Genomic DNA, 20,664 nt, shown 5'->3' with positions numbered 1-20,664 from the left:
GAAAATATGAGATACTTAATCTTGTAATGCTGATTTCCAAATGTGGTCAGTGGCACTTGAGAGAGTCTGCAGGGAGGTTTCTTTGGTGTCTGGTATTAGAAAATCAGATATTCATAGATAAGTCATCCTGTGACCTTGAGGGAATAAACTTGAGAATGAAAGACCATTGACTAAGGAAGGCAGAGCTTCAGGAAGGAATTTTCCCAGATCTTCCATGACATGTGTGTCACAAAATTAAACAAACATGGAAATTTGTACCTCCTTACTTGTTACAGTGTTTGATGATAAACCCCGATTTTTTAAGGCAATTTTGGTCTCATGTCTTTTACTTGGTTTTGATACACTGCTCTCATACCTCATAGATAGCATTCTAATTTATTGGCATGTACAGTAGACAATGAATAAATGTTTGTTAAGTAAAAGCAATGGAGAATTACTTCCCCTCTCATATCTGGATGTTGCCTGACAAGAATATTGCTACCTACTTCAGGAAATAACAGGAAGGGAAATAAGGCCACAGGCCCTTGTACTGCACAGATTAAAACCACTCTGCACAAGTTTTACGCACTGGGTCTTTCATTTTAAACTATAGGTAAAACCATTAAACTAATTTATTGCAGTTTATGTAGATTGGGCAGCTGTTAAGATTTAGATGGACCAAGTTTTATTTTAGCCACTAGAATGAATAAAATGCAATAAACTAGAGCCAAATGTCAAATACCCATTTTAGAAACGATCTCTTCCATTAATTGTTTTCCTGTTCTCAATAATTCACTATTACAGAGCAGAAAGCCCATTGAATTATATGGTTGTAATTAGGCTGTTGCTTTAACATGTTTTATGCTTCAGTATTTCTTATGCCTCCAGTAAAAGAAAAAAAATCTGATAATGGCTTTATATAAAGCTGTCCTTGGATGGAATTTTGTTTTGTTTCAGAAAATTATCTTGTACTAGAAGTATATACTCTTTGTCCAAAATTTAAAAGTTAAAATAAAATAAAAATGATATTTTCACCTGTTGATGTATATAGGACATTTTTTAAATAAATTTATTTATTGATTTATTTCTGTTTTTGGCTGTGTTGGGTCTTCATTGCTGCATGTGGGCTTCTCTCTAGTTGTGGCGAGCAGGGGCTACTCTTCGTTGCGGTGCATGGGCTTCTCATTGTGGTGGCTCCTCTTGTTGCAGAGCACAGGCTCTAGGCACGTGGGCATCAGTAGTTGTGCCTCGATGGCTCTAGAGTGCAGGCTCAGTAGTTGTGGCTCATGGGCTTAGTTGCTCTGCGGCATGTGGGATCTTCCTGGACCAGGGCTCGAACCCGCGTCCCCTGCATTGGCAGGTGGATTCTCAACCACTGCATCACCAGGGAAGCCCAGGACATTCTTACATTAAAGTTTTCTGACATTAATCAAAAAACAACCCTTAATCATATTTTTGTAAGTCACTATATATATATATATATATATATATATATATATATATATATATATACACACACACACACACACACATATATATATAAATTTATCACTGTTATGACTAATCTAATCAGGACCAATCACTTTAAATGTATAACAGATAATACGCATTTTCAATTTTTTTTTTCTTCAGACGTTAGAGACCACGATGTTTCAAAATTCATTACCTTAAGAATCTTGAATATCATTACAAAATGATATCATACCATTAAAAGGAGGATTCTCAAAAATCTCATCTCTTGATTTCCATATAAAACAAAAGCCATACCTCAGCTACATTCCACTCCTTCTACAAACTTATCTAGTAAAGGAGACATCAGGGGAAGGAGCCTGGGTCTTCCATTGGGAAAGGAGCCTGGGTCTCCCCAGCCATGCCATAGACACATGTGTCTGTGTCATGGGGTATCATACATTTAAAAGCAATAACTCTTGTTCATCTTTGGTGGAAACAAAAGCAATTCTGCACAAAATTTCTACCATGTACTTGAAGAAAGGAAATCTCTACCTCTTTTCTCTAAATAAATCTAAATTTTATGTTTTTTACCTTCACATATTTCACCAACCTTCATATCTATTGCTCTTCTTCCTTGCATTCTCTCCATGTAACTCCTCAGGTATTTTATTGTCAGACCTCAAACTGAACACATTATTTTTTAATAAAGTATAGAGTTGCTACAGAATTATCTAAAAGTTATAGTCTTAATAGCTAAATCCTAAGATTACTTTCTCATTGGCCACTACCACTCAATAACTATATTGCATTGTAAGTTAAGACCTAAGTAAAAATGCTTAAGATGTATTTAAGTCCGAAAAAAAAACAACAACAAAGGTCCCCTTAAGAAAGGTAAGATATTCTTTACATTCATGGTGAATATGCCAATGTTCATTCTTCCGCAAAATACTGTTTTAGTGTTTAATGCTTCAAAACAATAGCTGGTAATTGTTTCAAATATGCATTTGTCCATAATGAGACATTTAATTTGTATGCTCTAATTATTTTTGTTTTAACTAATGTAAAAATTTAATAACAAAAACCTTAATTAAATAGAGTTGGAAGACCAGAAGAGGGAGCTCTCATGCCCTGAAACAATAGCAGAACCCAACAGGAAGAAAGACTCCTTTCCTGGCAAGGACTTAGCCCATGAAAAAGCATGGACTCTTCATTTACTATAGTCCTTCCAACTTCTTTTTCCTCACTATAAAAGCTTCTTCTTCTCTTGCCCTGGGGGAACTTGCACTTGGCTCCCCAAGGTTGTAGATCCCAAACTGCAATTTTCTGCTCATCCCAAATAAACTTATATTTGCTGGGAAATATCTGGTAGACTATTTGTTTCATGTCAACACTAAAAAGTGTATTATTTATGTATTGTCAGTCATGTGTACATCCTATGTTTTTATATTGATAAGACTCTTATGTCCAGTTATTTTAAAATGTATTTACAAATGTTTTAAGTAACATTTGCATTGTCATTGTCATGAGATGTATTTGATGAAAGATAACAAATATATTAGAAATATGTAATTAAATCATTTGTCATCATTGTTTAAAGTATTAATATGTGTATTTAAATAATGCTTTTAAAATTCATTCCAGACAAAGTTTGCACGAGATTTTATAAATAGAAGTTTGTATAGCCTAACTGTTTCTGAATAAGGAAAGTATCAATAGTTTTCCCTCTGAAAAGGAGTTCTATTTGTCATTTGTTATGTCTTACTGATCAGTGTGAATGTCTGGTGCCTTGAGAAAATAACATGCCTTAGAATGTAAACCTTTCACAGACTACAAATTCGAAACACTTTTATAGTAATTACATAATTAACTCATAATGTCATACTTTAAAAAGGTGATAAAATGCTGTATTATATTCAGCACTTCAATCAGATGTACCAGTTTGCTAATTCTAAGTGTTTCGTTTCTGATATACTCACTCATTTGCAACTTTCCCTAACTCCTCATAGAAATTTTGACACTTTATGAGTATTAAGCAGTCTCACCAGAGAATGATGAATGTGACAATACGTGTATTTGAACATAACCATAATGCAAACCATTTGACAGCCAGATTTGAACTGTCATTCTTACTAGATTTTCTCAAGAGTCAACACTGATCTTGGGAGAATTCATATTTCTTTTAGACTTTCTCTGTGTATCTAAGAAAGAATTAGAATGGACGTTTGGCTGAGCACATACCAAATAGATACAAAATTTAGATGAATTTTAGATAACTTAAAATTCAGGGTTTTTTAAAATGGATAACATAATTATATTAGATCTGTATCACTTTATTTCATTTATTTATTTGTTTGTTTGTTTATTTATTTATGGCTGCGTTGGGTCTTCGTTGCTGGGCGGGGTCTTTCTCTAGTTGCAGCAAGCGGGGGCTACTCTTCCTTGCGGTGCGCAGGCTTCTCATTGCGGTGGCTTCTCTTATTGCGGAGCATGGGCTCTAGGCGCGTGGGCTTCAGTAGTTGTGGCTCGTGGGCTCCAGAGCGCAGGCTCAGTAGTTGTGGCACACGGGCTTAGTAGCTCCCCGGCATGTGGGATCTTCCCAGACCAGGGCTCGAACCCGTGTCCCCTGCACTGGCAGGCGGATTCTTAAGCTCTGTGCCACCAGGGAAGCCCAAAATTCAGGTAATTTTAAAATCCCTCACCCACACTGAGAAAATAAGGAATTGAATGATATTTGAAGAGTATTTCCTTGGAGAGAGCTGTGCTATGAGCTTCTCCCACTGACTTTTCAGGAATTTGGGGTATAATCTACCAATCCCAAATTAAGAGAGAGTGCCTCTGAGGAGACCATTTAGGGGATTAAGTAACTGTGCTACAATTTGGGGGCATTTCAACCTTCCCCCTTGAAAAATATAAAGAATGAGCTAAGTATTCTATCAGAAAGAAGACCAGGCATGGATAGATCTCAGGAAAGAAAAGCTAGAGGTAACACCTGATGCTAGTTGCTGAGGAAGGTTTAAGCAATGGACCTTAGGAACGTTTACTGCTTGCATAAAGGCTACTGCTATACAATCTGTAGAGACTGGTGGGGTCTTTGAAGAAACCACAGATGTACTGATAAAAAAAATCAGCTTTAAATACCTACCAGGCCATGCCAATATCATTTAACTAAGAACTATACTGTTCCCTGTACCTCTTCTCTCTCACCATGCCCCAAAGCTAAGCATTTTGGCAAGCTGGAGGAGGAGGAATCACGCAAGGTTTGAACAGAGAAAGGGAAAACAGCTGATGGCTCCATCCTTCCTATCTACTGGCCTGCAAATGGCTCAAACTGACAAGAAGGAGAAATCTCAACATTATCCCAGACAAATGACATGAATTGACACTATGTTTTAAAGTTCTGAATTGATTATGGACATATTTTTACCATCATAAAGTTACCAGAAAAGTCAAGAAGCCTGCCTGAGTTTCTCAAGGGGCAGGGAAATAACCATGCTGACAGTGATTAAAATAGACACTCACAGACAAAAATAAAGTTGTTTTTGTTTATTTTATGCCATAATCTGTGCTTAAACTTTGGAAGTATTCACAAGGATAAGGCGGCCTTCACGGGGGCAGTGCTTCCTCAATACAGGAGCACTGTTCCTGCAAACACACAGTCTTAGCCTTATGTCATACACAGTATTATCTGTCATGGCTTGGACACAAACACTGTGGTGGGTTGGCCTGGATTTCAGGTATATTACACATTTACAAGAACCGTTTCCTCAGAAAAAGGAAGTCGTGGTCTCATAAGTGAGGAAGACACTTGGTTAGTGATGTACAATTTTTAAAAGGACTTGAAAAGGATATGAAATTGCAACATGCCGCAAAACCTACAGGGCTTCTCAGGTGACAGAGAAATTGCTCCAATCGATTTTAACATCCCATTAAGGCCAGCCAGCAAACCAGGGGATGTACTGTCTGCAACAATAAAGCATTCCTCTGGAGACTCAGCCTTGGTAGAATAAATAAAAAGGGGTAATTCCTTCTATTAATTCAGTTCACTCTGGCCATTGATAGGAATATAGAGTCAGATTCCTGAAAATATCACATATTGGCGAGGGATGTGAAGTCCACTATAACTAAATAGAAGTTGGAACACAGTATACAGTATCAGTTTTATTATATCATATAACCTAAGGGCAATCAAAATTTCCTCTTCAAGTAATAAAAAGGAAATATTGAGCAAATGGATGAAAACTTTCATTATGACGTTCAAAACAGCTGAGATAAAACCATAAGCATTAAATTTGGGGGTAAAAACGGATGGGTGGGATATGACCTTCTCTAACTTGTGAGGAAAGCATTGAATCTCTAGTTCACAAATATGGCTCAGTAACATGCAGAGATGTACATTTGCATCTTTCAAATAATAATTTTAGTCATGCTAAGTTTGTGTACAAAAGTACTGAAACATGATTAACACTCAGTCAAATGTATGTCATATGTTCTAATCAATTTAAAAGGATTAGAGACGAATATATATGTCTGATCACTACATGTGAGAAGGATTTGTTATGTGCATATTTGGAAGAGAACTTTTTTTCTCACTGATATTTCACATAATAAAATAATTTGAACATTGAACTTAACACAGTTATTGGGGAATGATGTAATGGTTCTACAGAAATACACGCATATATATTTATGGGTAGGAAATGCTAAAGTATTAATAAAATAAAAGAGATTGGAGTTTATAGTAAAAATACAATAAGCTAAATGATAAAATACTTCAGCATTAGCCCTTACTTGGGGATGAATTATCTTTTTGCCCTTGTTATGGACTACAGTGATCATTTGTTTCTCTTAATGGATTTAGTTTCCACCAACACATTTCAAACTGGTTTAAAAATACACATTACATTTTTCTTACTTCTGGTAGCATTTCCCATCTGTCCAGAGGAAGAATTGATGAGACTTCATGTGTTTTATAATGAGACGTGAGAAAGGAATCCAAGATATTTCCCAGGTTTCTTTTTGGGAAACTGGGTAGATGGTACTTCTATTTACAGGAATGGGAAAGATAAAAGTAGGTTTATGGGAAAATATTTTGAGTTCAATTTTAATATAATAGAAGTTGAGAAGTTAATGTGCTATCAAATAGATATGCTGATTTGATTCTCAGGAACGCGATCCTAAGAGGACATATTGATTTGACAATCACTATACGTAAATAATCCTTGAAGATACAAGAGTAGATGAGTTCAACCATGAAAGCTATAGACTGAAAAAATAAGAAATATAAGAAGTTATTGGGCTAATATTAAGTCTTGAGAGGTGATATCTGGCAAAAAGGGAAACAGAAAAGTGTTCAATGTATTAATGGCCTAGTGATGGGTAAGGAAAGTGAAGAAATCCCCATGGGGAATCTACCTGATTAGAGAAATTCCAGTTGAGAAAATCTTGAAAATTGGAGCAGTGAGCCCGTGTGTCTTGAACACCACACAGTGCTTATTCAGTGAACAAACCAACCAACTTGTTATAACAAATCCCACTTCATCTTTAGCCTTGAATTCTATGGTTTGTGATTTTTCACCAGCAACTTTGAGGACAAATCTGCTTAAATTTTCATCTGTGTTCTGGGAAGGAAACAAATGAACTTTCCTTTTTTTTTTTTTCTTGTTTTCTTTTTTTATTCCAACCACAGACAGCTCAGACACCTTTATGAAGTGGCTGATGACTCAAAACACAGAACAAGAAAAATTCAATCCAAAATGAAAGAGCAAAACTGATTGCTCTGCTCTTTCTTGAGAGCAAAGTCATAGAAAATTCTAGGGCCCAGGTATAGAAAAAGTAGTATCAAGTAACAGTGGGTTTTAAAAAAAACAAGTTAGATTATGCATGCTATGACTTGGTGAGGTAGAACTTGATCCCCCAGAATCCTTGAGTCTAAATGAATTATCTATCAGCTGGCTGGCCTGTGAAGAAAGCCATGATTAATGAGAATCATTAAGGATTCACTGCATTGTATCAGACAAGCCTCATTTTATTTTATTTCATTTCATTTTTTAAAATTTTTGATAGAGTTTATTAGACTGTAGATTAAAGGAATGGTGTAGATGCAACATATCTGCATATCTGTATTTCAACAAGGTATTTGACATGAGATTTTTGAAGGTAAGAGATGGAGAATGGGTTGCTGGAAAACAGGTCATTTAAATGGATTCCTAACTGGTTCAGCAGTGTTAGGTTCTTGAATTAGAGGAGGGCTCAAATAAGTGGAAACAGCAATTATGAAGGCTTTTATATCAAAGATTTGATGAGGCCTGGCTTGTCTGGAATGTACTGAGTTTCTAATTTAATGTCTCACCACTTCCCTGTCTGTCTTCAGATCTCAACTGAGGCTTGGTTCCAGTTAAATGTGAGTTGCTACCATAAGGGTTAGGATGTGGCGGCTCTTGCTCTATATTCAACATTCAAAGGAGGTTAGCTGGTGTGCTGTGAAAAACAACTTTTGTAGGATTGTTGGTTCATACAGGCAAAGATAATTTGGACTAAAAGATATTTACTATAACCATTTAATCTTCCTCTCTTCTTATCACAGTGTGACCTCTGGTGGCTCACCACTGAGGATACTATTGAGAAAAAATTACTGGCAAGCTTATGAATGACTAAAGAGTTCTATCATATGGTGACCATAAATGGTGTGAATCTACTTTTGCCAAGATATCCCCTTGGTAAGATATCTTATCTTTGGTGGTACTCACATGGACACAAGTTGCCCAGACTAACTATTTGGCTCTTTGATTCTCTACAATAACCCCTCTGGATTCTTTTACCCCTAAGCTTTCCAGAAGAGAAGTATTCAAATAATGTCACTAGATGCCACTATAAACCATCTCAACCACTTGATCCAGCCAATCCTGGCCAAACCAACCACATGAACATACATATTTGTGTGTATAAATGCATAAACACACTTACTGACTTACAGCATGCAATGTATCTATTCAATCTAATGCTTAAAATAAGCTTTTTTCCAAAGAGTCTTTGAATGCCCAGTACAATTCCTGGGTGTTAACAGAAATAGAAGAAAACAGAAGATGTGTAAAACTGGGGATCTCTAGAACTATATATATATATAAACAGACATATGTACATATATATTCATTGTATCTTTAAATTTTCTATAGTGTGAATTTTATATTTTTTACTATTTGTCTATAATAACTGTGTATAAATATAATGGTAAATTTATGTAATTTATAAAAACTGTACATATATTTGAGTACATATTTAACATTTTTAACTGATGGAATGTTTCACCAAAAACATCTGGAGATAGCTCTAAAGGATGAGGGATGAAATGTGCCTCAAAAACTGTGGTTTAGAAGAACTGGGGAAATTGAAATTAATTAATGGTTAATGTAACACATGATATTTAAAAAAACAAGTGAATGTATGTGTGTTTGTGAGTGTGTGTGTGAGTGAGAGAGAGTTAATTGGATGGTTGAGGAGAGGGTTGTTCAGAAACATGATGCCAGAATATGTTAATGCTATTTACAGATAACAGGAAAAACTAAACAGAAACAAAAAGACTTGTATTTGGGGCTTCCCTGGTGGCGCAGTGGTTAAGAATCTGTCTGCCAATGCAGGGGACACGGGTTCAAGCCCCGGTCTGGGAAGATCCCACATGCCGCAGAGCAACTAAGCCTGTGTGCCACAACTACTGAGCCTGTGTGCCACAACTACTGAGCCTGCAAGCCACAACTACTGAGCCCACACACCACAACTACTGAAGCCCCCACGCCTAGAGCCCGTGCTCCGCAACAAGAAGCCACTGCAATGAGAAGCCTGTGCACCACAATGAAGAGCAGCCCCCGCTCGCCGCAACTAGAGAAAGCCCATGTGCAGCAACGAAGACCCAACACAGCCAAAAATAAATAAATAAAATAATTTATATAAAAAAAGACATATTTGGTTTTATGGCATAGTAGTTCATAAGAACTATTTTACTTTAAAAGTGAATTTCAGTATGCAAAATGACTATCATGTATTATCTAAACTGATAGAATTTATTAGCTTTTATTTGACGGCAGCCTCAGACCTCATCATGCATGCTCATTCAACTACTGCTGTGGGCCACAGTGTCAACGAATAAAATATCTTAAAAATTACCTAAAGCAATACCACCACAATTTTAGACTTAAAAAATTTACTAGTTTCCATTATCCACATAATTTTAACTTTACATCTACAGGTTTAATAGTACTCCTATTACTAGGTTAATTAAAAACAAAAATGAAATCCCAATGTTATAAATTTTGTTTGAAAAAAGGTCATTCTCTAATTAGGCAAGCAATGATGTTGACATGTCTTTAATGCTGCTCATTCTATATTATCATCAAGTCACAAGCTTTATTAAACTAAACTTTAAAAAGAGCAATTAGAATGAGTGAGACTTACCAACATATAGCCTTCCCCCACAAGACGATTAATGGCTGGAGGATGAAAAGTGTCAAACTCCTCAAGATTTCCCTGGAAGGAAAAAAAAAATGGGAAACACATTCTGAATTTACATTTTTTAGCAGTTATATGATGCTAAATTTAAGTCAGTTGATGAGATGAAAAAGGAGAAAATAATAATTGACACTTTATAGATTAACAAAATTGACTAATGATTTGAAAAAATACCATCAAAAGGGTGTTTATATTATTTCCTTGATGGAAAGTATTATAATCCATTTAAAGAATAATGTAAAGAAATTCCATTTAAAGAAAACATTTAAAGAATATAATCCTTAAATTTTTCTGATATAAAAGTTCATGCTATAAGAAATTATTCACTGATTAACCACAAACACATTTTCTTGTCTTAAATGAGAAGTTATTGAAAAGATAATATATTTTATATATAAGATCTTTACATCTGTTTTTGTTTTTCCATGTTGCATAAGAAAATGAACCACACAATTTTTTTTTTTTTTTTTTTTTTTTTTGGCGCTACTCGGGCCTCTCACTGTTGTGGCCTCTCCCGTTGCGGAGCACAGGCTCTGGATGCGCAGGCTCAGCGGCCATGGCTCACAGGCCCAGCCGCTCCGCGACATGTGGGATCTTCCCGGATTGGGGCACGAACCCATGTCCCCTGCATCGGCAGGCGGACTTTCAATCACTGCGCCACCAGGGAAGCCCACCACACAATTTTTTAATGTTATACTACTCATTATTCACATATGTTTTCTTACAGATTCAGAAAGCATTGTTTATCAAATTATGCTTATTATCTATAGAACTCTTGTCCCACATCCAAGTGACTGCTGTACTCTAGGATAATCAACAATTTTCAAATTGACAGCACAGTACTAAACATAAAATAGTGAGGCCATAACTATAATAAACCATATACATCAAAAACCTTAAATGAATCAGGATAGAGAATATGAAAGCCAATTGATGAATAGTCACCAGATGCACAGCTCAAATAAAAACTAGAGACAATTAAATATTCACTTAAAATCACACATTTTATAGCAGAAATTGAACTGGGTGACAAAGATCAGGTGGTCCAATCAACTGTTTAATGATTGGTGGGTCATGTGCTCCTGAGTTCCAAAAACAAATCACAAATGGCAAAATTTCTACCATTTACTAAGCACAAAGAACTGAGCATTTAGGGTTCATCATGATTCCCCACGTCTGATCCAAATGTCTCCTCCCACACACAGTCAGGTTTTTTATGTTTCTCTCTTCCTAAAATGTTCCCTTGCTACCTGATCAAACGTTATTCATTCTTTCTAAACCAAACTCTGAACTCACCTAATGTATGAAGCCATAATCATTTTTGCATTCATAGGCTTGTTCTAATATTAACACATACTCCACCATGTATTTTTCATACATGTACCTTCTTTTTTCAACCACATTTTTAGTTCATTGGAAGAGCAATCATGTTCTATTGATTGTTTATGTATTCAGAAATTCAGAATCCAGTAGATTTCTGACTATGTAGTAGAGAAAATATTATATTTACACAAATATATGTATATTTGTGTATAGCTAGGTATAGATGTAGATTACTTAGTTAACTGGAAAGCCTTGGTACTATACACTATGTCTAAAATGATCAATGTCAAAATCTGCTTTGACTGACCAAGAAATGGCTTTTGGTTTTGAAAGGAAGGAACTGCTATTTCTGTCTAATTTGGCAAACAGTTCTCACTCAGGACTAAGAGAATACTACATTGAAACTAATTTCTTCTATATGCCTTTAGTGAATAATGTTAAAATCTAACAAGGTATTTCTATAACCTTCTGCTGAACTTACAAAGAACAGGTTCTGCAGAACCTAAGCAAAATAACATGTATTAGTAGTTACTATGTCCCAAATGCTTTTTGTATATTATATTGATCTTTTTTTTTTAGCATGATTAAATGCAAACTAATGAGGTAGAATTTGTTGATTTCTCTACTTTTCAGATGAGAAAGCTGAAATAAAGAGACTTTGAGTTACTTCCTCAAAGACTCCTAGTCAGTAAATGGTAGAACTGGAGTTTAAACACAGGCAGTCTGACTCAGAGCCTTTCATTCTAACTACAGTAATATGCTACCTGTGTCTACAAATCACATATGCTAGATAAAGGGGAAGGGAATGCTAGAAGGAAGGAATAAGAAAGATATTTTACATATTGTCAAAATGTGGAACTGACATATTTTTTAAAGCCAGGAGCAATTCCTAAAGGACTCTACCCTTCACACCCCTTCCCCAATATACCCAAGGCAGTCTTAGAACCAGTATTTTCATGTAAATAAGCCAACATGTTATAAAACCATTATCTAGTTATAGGATTATATATGGGAGTTTAAAACGAAAAATAAAATTTATTTTTAGATATTTACATGGGCATATTATCAAACATCTTTTATGTTACGTTATAATTTAAATTGTAGAATTTAATTTTAGGTAAGATTTAAAATAGCTTTTAAATTTGGCCTTTACCTCTCTGCTTTTGAACATCTTACCATTAACAAATACAGCATCTGTAAAAACAGTATAATTTTGAGCTTTTAGTGCTATGGATTTCACATTTACCTAAACCAACCCTTTTCCCTAAACTGTGCATGTTTCAGAGACTAAAGCAATATTTAAAGATTGTGGTATTCAAAACTTATTCACAGGAATAATGCTACCCTTTCTTTCCAGGAGCTAATTCACAAGTTATTATAAGTCTTACAAAAACCATTTTTTTGAGATTTATAGTATGCACTTAACTTTGAGATTAGTTATTGTCAATAGCATTCTCCCCTTTTAAAATTTAGGAAGAATGAGTCTCAAGCACATTGAATCATTGCTCAGTTTTACTCAAGTTGTTCATAGAAGAACTTGTGGGGACTTTCCCTGGCGATCCAGTAGTTGAGACTCTGAGCTTCCAATGCAGGGGGCGCAGGTTCAATCTCCGGTCAGGGAACTATGATCCACAGGCTTCATGGTGTGGCCAAAAATGTTTAAAAATAAATAAGTAAAATAAAATAAAATTTTTTAAAAAAGAAGAACTTGATTTTTTCCTCTGCTCTTTGAAGCTGGGCTTCCTGTTATTTCTTTTGTGTTGCATGGTTATCATTTTCTGGCACTTCATACTTTGCTTTTAGCTTTCACAGAAAAAGTGAATAAAGACCCTCATACACTATCCGCACACACAAACAAGAACAAGTGTGTTTCTTTTTAAATGCTATCTATGTTTAAGCCTCTTAAGATCTGCCATTATAAATTTAGAAGCTCATCACTATCTTCACACACACTAGTTATTTTAAAAAATTCAATGAACATCAATGTTACAAATTAAATCTTATCTCATGGTCACTGATTTTAATTCTTAGAACGCTAAAAGTGCCTATGAATAGGTAACAAACACCAACAGTTAAGGAGACACATATAAATAGGGAAAAGGGAAAATTTATAAAGTACACCTTCTGCTTATAGTGAAATAAATTATATAAAAGAGGGAATTTCTGAGGGTTATAAAGATATACAATACAGAAAACAAGTAAAAATATAAAAAAGTATGTGCACTTATCTGAAAGTTCTTTAGCCTCTTTTAATAAATGATTTCTGTGAGCAGATAGTTAATTAACATGCATTACCTAATAAAAGATGCATATGATGAAGACACATATAGTATAATGCTTTCATAAAAAGATCATAAAATATAATCATGCAAGCAACTGGCCTCAATCCACAAAGCTAAAACTAACTCTATATCTCACTGAAATTCGATCTCTCTTACAATAACCTCCTGTCATTCAATCTCTACTCCTTCATCTAAATCATAAATACATGTCGCTGCCTTTAACTCTTCTCCCAATCTATCTCAGCCCCCTCACTCGTCTTACTTCCCTATCCAGGTTGATCCCACGTTAACCTCCTCAGATACCCTCTAACCAAACCTTTATCACCTCTGCCCTCCTGTTGTCTCACTACCCTGCTAATGGAAAACTCTAGACCAACCTGACAGTCCATTTCCTCCATTCCAAATTTTATACCGCCCAACTCTGACAACTTGAGTTCCTTATTAATTAAGCTCCTAATTAATGGCTTCTTTATTAATAATAATGGTTTATTTTGTCCAAAAAATGGGCTGAAAAAAGATAAGTGAGTAAAAAGCAGCAAGACAGCATGCTTCTGATGATTAATTATAGAGCATTGCCCAAGAACCAGAAACCCTATATCCTCATCTGTTTGTGTTTAAAAGATAGAAGAATATATGTACCCATCCAAATCATGGGATGCTATATGCTTCATCAAGGATCATTGCAGATTCCTGCTGGCCTGTAGGTCCAAAATAAGGTTCACTCTTAGGTACTCATAATTGGCAGCTGGCAGCACACTCCCCTGCCACTAACACTGCATATCTTTCAAGTAAATCCAGTATTAGGTATTTCAAAAACTCATACTATTTTACTAACACTTTTGATAAGAGCCAGAGCAAGTTAGAGAGGACAAAGTGCATACATTAGCAGCATCTCTGCTTTCTAAGGCCTGTGTGTATCCCTTTCACCATGACATCTGCAACACACCAATGGTAGCCTGTTGACAGCTAGATGGTGACCAAAGTGTTACCTACCACGCTTAATTCCCTGATGTTTCTGAAATACAGGTCTGGCTAAGCATTCTAAGGCCCTTTTGCTTACTGAACATCAATTTTATCAGCATTTAAGGGTCATATCATATGACAGCCCACCACACAATGTGAGTCAACCATTTAGATATCAAATAGCAGCAGAAGATCACTTATATATGTTTAAGAAATTTGATCAGGTTTCCACAAACTGCACAAATATTTTTTTGAAATATGAAACAGATTCATTCACTTTACACTTAGTGAATGGTTTAATCAAGATAAGTTTCCTGTGGGAACAGACCACTAATATTTGAGAGGGCCACGGTCTTCATCTTATTGGAAAGTGTGTCACTTATCTTAAATACAAAAGGCTGTTTTGTTTTGTTACACTGTAGTTGTAGTATCTAGAAAATGATTCCACTGAAGGGAACTTGAAAGACAGCTCAAATATCTTACTTTAAAAGAAAACGGAAAATAAAGCAAACAAAACCCTTCTAAGCTTTGCATTCTAGATAGCTTTTATTTTTCTCCATTCTCCTCTTCTCAGTCACACCCTCTCAAAAAAGTTGTTTGCCTTCACTAACTCTATTTTCAAACCTTCTCTTCATGGTTTATGCACTTTCTCAGAGATTCAGGCACTGACGTTGCTACATCTGGAGTTGCCAATGACCTCCATATTGACAGTTCCAATATAGACTTCAGTTATTTTACCTGTCTTATTTAACATTTGGTTCTGCTGACTACTGTTACCATCTTAAAACTTCTCTCCTAAATCCCATGACACTGCTTCCCTCTAGTTTTCTTCCTATCACTCTGGTTATTCCTTCTTAATTAACTGTTCATGTGTATCTTATGATATTTTTTTTCTCAGCACTTCATCTTTTATACTTTGCCCTTCTCATTACATACCTTCATACAAAGCCATGGTTTCAAAAATAAACTATTACTAATAAATTCCACATGTATAGCCCCCAAACCCATATATCAAACTATTGGACATTTATACCTGAATGTCCCAAAGATGTTCCCAATTCAACTTATGAAAGTGTTCAATCACCTTTCATCTATTAATCTGCTCTTTCAATTTCTATCTCTGTGAACAATAATAATAGATAACATTTATTCCACATTTACTCTGCACCTGACACTTGCAATATCTTATGCAAGCTCTCTACAACCTCATAAGGGAGATATTAATATTATCACCATTTTGAAGATGAAGAAACAGATGCACAAAAAGGTCAAGTTACCCACTTCAATTCATACAGCTAATAAGTATTGGATCTGGGATCCAAACAGATTGCCTACTCAATTAACCACTACACGTTGAAAGATATTTGCCCACTTGCACAAGTCAGACTCTCTGGGATCAATTAAGATTTCGCCTTTATTCACCTCAGAAAGCTGTCATCACTCAGTTTTTAGATTATGGGTACAAAGTACTTATTGTATCCATTTCTATGGCTCCAACTTTAGTTTAGATCTTCACTTCTCATCTTGATTATTTGAATAATTATGGCTCTTTTTACCAGCCCCTATACTGACAATAAACTTTAATCTCTGGTCTTGATTCCAAACACTTTATTCTGCTGTTGTTTAAGATCAGTCTATGTAACCTGGAAAAAAGATATATGACTATGAAAAAAGTTGACCTAAATACCACCTTCATTTTCAACTGGCCATATAAAAAAAGGCACATGCACAGATTTGATGGGCACAGAACTCTTCCTATTTCCCACAGCACAATTTCCTAAGATAAAGGATAGAATTTCTAACCATCAAAAATATGACTGAATTGTCAAAAAACTGAAAGTCTATAAAAATTATGAAATAAAAGTCACCATTCTATTTGTACTTTGACAACTTAAAGTTCTCATTTGCATATATAAAATAATGCAAAGACCATGATTTTTCTCTCATGGAAAGTCCAAGGCATGCAAATTGTCGATGTCCCCACAGGCAGTTATGTTCATGATATGCCAAAATAAAGTTATGAGAAGTTTCTGTATGAGTTTTGCCTCCCAAAATTTAAAGTTTACTAGTCTCTAGTATCTGTATATGTTTATACAGTAATGAAATAGAAGTTGCATTAAAAATTGTGAAGAGTTACTCAAGTAAGCCAGATTACTATGTGAATTTAAGAATATATATATATATATATATATATATATATTTTTTTTTTTTTTTTTTTGCAGTACGCAGGACTCTCACTATTGTGGCCTCTCCCGTTGCGGAGCACAGGCTCCGGAAATGCAGTTTCAGTGGCCATGGCTCACGGGCCCAGCCGCTCCACGGCATGTGAGATCTTCCCGAACCAGGGCACGAACCTGTGTCCCCTGCATCGGCAGGCGGACTCTCAACCACTGCGCCACCAGGGAAGCCCAAGAATATTTTATTTCAATTTCCACCTGAAAGAAATTCTCCTCACATAAAAAACACATGTGTCCTAAAGAAAGTCACTAACCTTCTATTACTCTCTTTTCTTATCTAGGGAAAAGAACATAGGGAGTAGGCGTTAGTAGATGAATTCTAAGACCTCTTTCTGCTCTACTCTTCCAATTTGGGCAGATCTTTCAAGTTAGATAAAATTGCTCTGGTGACATCATGTGAATGGTTAGAAAGGACAAAATGTGAACAATCAACAAACAACATTATACTGGTTTGGAGAACAAAGACTGTAAGATATTTGTGATTTACAATTTGAACTTCACAATTTGAATTATTTTAATTACCAAGAAAACCCAGAAGCTTTAATGCCGCTCCCCTAAATTGCTTTCAGTTAATGTGCACTTAATCAGAATCACAAAGGCATGCACATTGTTTTCAATAACAAATGGCTTTATTTCAAAGTGAGGCTAAAATTGGAATAGAAAAAGTGAATGACAGCAGCAACCTCAGCATTTGGTAAAACTATACTCAGAAAAACAAGCTCAAACTAGAGGAACCAGTGAGATGAGCAAGCATTTTTGGTTTAAAGGATCAATGAAAATGAATGCACTGATATAATATTCCTGACCAGAGAGCTCAAAAGTATTTCCGTTTTGTTTCAAGTCTGATGTCATTGAATTAAGAACACTCACACAGTTTTTATGCAAGCAGGATGTAGCTTTGAATAAATAGCCATACAGCACTTTCGACAATTGGTCAAAACACTTTAGATACATCTAACAGGGCGTCCTCGGAGCAGATGTTTCTGCCCAAACCGCGCACTAAAATTCCAATTATACAGGCAGCCGCATCACTACAACCTAATTGTCACTATCCTGAATGTGGGAGGCAACCACTGCTTATGTGTCCTTGTTTTTCCAAAATCAGCATTAGTGATCTTCTCAATTTAGCAGTCTGCCCAGGGCTGTTGGGAGAACCAGCAATAAACTACTTAGTAACAAGAGGCTACAAATTGGTTTGTGCTCCCGTGTTTATGGGCTTACGTAGTTAATTTCTTTCCGAATCAGTGGATGGATTAAACATTTTCTTCCCTAGCAAGGAAAGGTTCTTTTAAAAATGAGATTTTAAAACAATCAGATAAAGAAAAAAATGGGAGAAAGAATTTAGCAAAAAGGTATTAAATGCAAAATTAAATTGAGCACTGATAAACCTCACTGTTAAGGCCATTTAAACAAATTGAAATGTATTCTTCCCTCTCAGTTTCACATAAAGTGCAATATGCCCTATTTTAAAATTAGATAAGCTGCTTAAAAGCTATTACTGTAAACTCCACCTTCTGGCTAACCAAATTTACTGTAATGTGGGTGAGATTGTTTTTCTTTCACTATTACTATTTGTTGTTTTGAAGAGAGTGATACGTTTAAACTGTTTTTCATGTTCTTAAAGTAAATGCATTTCAATGTTTTTGAAAAATAAGAATGTAAAAATATATACTATTTCCAGAAAAAAGCACATGCTTTCTCTAGAAGAAAAAATATATTTAAACAACTCACAAAAACACATTATGCCACTAGTGAAAGGAAATAACTTTTAAAAGTAACAATTGTAAATGATATTTTAATTTTTCATGCCCACATACACAAAAAATTTGGTTTGAGAAATAGATAGTTATATCTTGAGACAGTTTGAAATTATGTGAAAGACTGAGACTATATCACTGAAGAGTTTCCAGTTTTAATTTTAAATGTGCTAGAAACAAAGTAAGTAGAAATGTGAAATTCAATGGAATTGAATTCTGGGAAAGTCAAATTTAAAAGAACCAGATATCTAGATCTTAACTATAGAAAATAGTTTTCTCAGTCAGTCACTAAATCACTTTTTAGGGGCCTAAAATAAAATAGGCCCATGAAAATAAGCATATTATATTTGGGATCAACTATTTCAAGCCCGTTATTTAATGCTACCTAAAATTGAGGCATGGGAAAGGAGCAGAACCATTCCCAATTGTCTTATTATATTTGAGTCTCTACACGACTCACTAAAGTATTTACTATGAGCAATAAACCTAGCTTTAAAAATCTCAGCAATCTGGGTATCGCAGATATGAGAAGGTTACTAATTGGTTTAATCTTACCAAATATTATAACTTTTTTTTGCATGTTCAAATGCATGAAACGATTAAGCATTTTAAGAAATTTTATTACCTAAGGAAAAGAAAAGTTGTTGTTTCTTAAAGCTAACATAACTTAAATAAAACATAAAGTTTATTTATTTTTATAAACTTATTTATTTATTTTGGGCTGCTTCAAGTCTTCATTGTTGTGCACAGGCTTTCTCTAGTTGTGGCAAGGGGGGGCTACCCTTCGTTGTGGTGCACGGGCTTCTCATTGCAGTGGCTTCTCTTGTTGTGGAGCACGGGCTTTAGGGGTGTGGGCTTCAGTAGTTGTGTCACGCAGGCTCAGTAGTTGTGTCTTGCAGGCTCTAGAGTGCAGGCTCACTAGTTGTGGCGCACGGACTTAGGTCCGTGCATGTGGGATCTCTGCAGCATGTAGGATCTTCCCCCTGCATTGGCAGGCAGATTCTTAACCACTGTGCCACCAGGGAGGTCCAAACATAAAGTTTAGATCCAGGCTGTCACCCATTAGTGGTTGCCTTCCCTGTGAATCCTAAATATAATGTATGATCTCATCCGCTCATGGCAAAGTAACATCCTTCTTAGAAGCACATCCTCAGTGACAACACTTCTGGAATGTCATTCTAGCTCAAGTAAAGCAGCATCCGCAGTACTGCACAATCATCCTCACAAGTATTGCTATTTAGAAGCAGAACGACAATGAATAATGGTAAGAAATAGGGCACTGCCCCCGTGGGAATGCAGTAGCAGAGGTAGCAAAATACTTAAACTTCTGACTGCATTTTCCCAGAGATTTAAACACCAGCAAATAAGGCCCTGTAGGCATGTAAAAGATAAGAGTGAATTTAACCCCCTTTTTACCTGCTCAACTGCCACAAGTGTCGTTCTCTATGTGTAATTTAAAGTTTATTCCATTTCTGGCCCTGCTATTGTGCATCCTGAGGAATCAGCATAGAGAGGCATGGGGAGATAGAAGACTCAGAGATCAATCCTGAAAGATTAATCTATTAAATGGAACCTATTGAAACACCATAGATGGCCAACTTAGTTAAAGGTAGCCCAATAAGGCTGTTGAAAAGAAAGCTATTTATCTAGACTGTTTCCTAAGAACCCAGAAAGCTGCTATTCCGGCTCTGGGGTAGAATTCTGCCCTCAGCACTTTTACCTGCTGCCTTCTGCTGGCATTCTTATTAAGACGCACTTACCCTTAGGAAGGGTAACAAGATGGCTATTAGCGGGACTAAGAACACGTTCGTCTCCATGAAGGAACTGACAGAGATGGTGCTGCTTGAGGAAAGTAAAATACAGAGAACTGAGAAGCAGTAGAACACAACCCAGATGAGGGAGAATTCCAGAACAGGAAGGTGGAGGGCTGTCTGGGTATGCTTAGTTTGGCCCCAACCCTTAAGTATACTGTTCCTCTCCCTACGCAGCCTCATTCAACTAAATCTAAATGACAGTTACCACCCAGAACTTTTTAAAAACTTGAGAATAGTTTATTGCAAACAGAAAACATAAAATTTTCAAGAATTCATTGGTTTACCTAATATGAATGTATTTCTGAAAAAAACTTGTCAATTCCCCATAATGTGAACTCTTGAAGAGTTTAATCTAAGA

The 20,664-nt window shown here is 35.7% G+C and overlaps 1 protein-coding gene across 3 annotated transcripts in view; it reads right to left on the bottom strand.

The window, feature by feature from the left end:
• PTPRD (protein tyrosine phosphatase receptor type D) overlaps positions 1-20,664 on the bottom strand; it is a 2,148,730-nt gene that overhangs the window by 1,577,282 nt on the left and 550,784 nt on the right. For all 3 annotated transcript variants that reach the window (XM_081238160.1, XM_081238163.1, XM_081238162.1), the window contains one exon: positions 9,877-9,948. The gene's annotated coding sequence lies outside the window, so the exon portion shown is untranslated. The remainder of the gene's footprint in view (positions 1-9,876; positions 9,949-20,664) is intronic.

The sequence above is a fragment of the Mesoplodon bidens genome, assembly GCF_964165515.1.
Source record: "Mesoplodon bidens genome assembly, chromosome: 6".
Classification (NCBI taxonomy): domain Eukaryota; kingdom Metazoa; phylum Chordata; class Mammalia; order Artiodactyla; family Ziphiidae; genus Mesoplodon; species Mesoplodon bidens.
The sequence above is the reverse complement of the archived record's forward strand: the minus strand, read 5'-3'. Positions and strand labels throughout refer to the sequence as shown.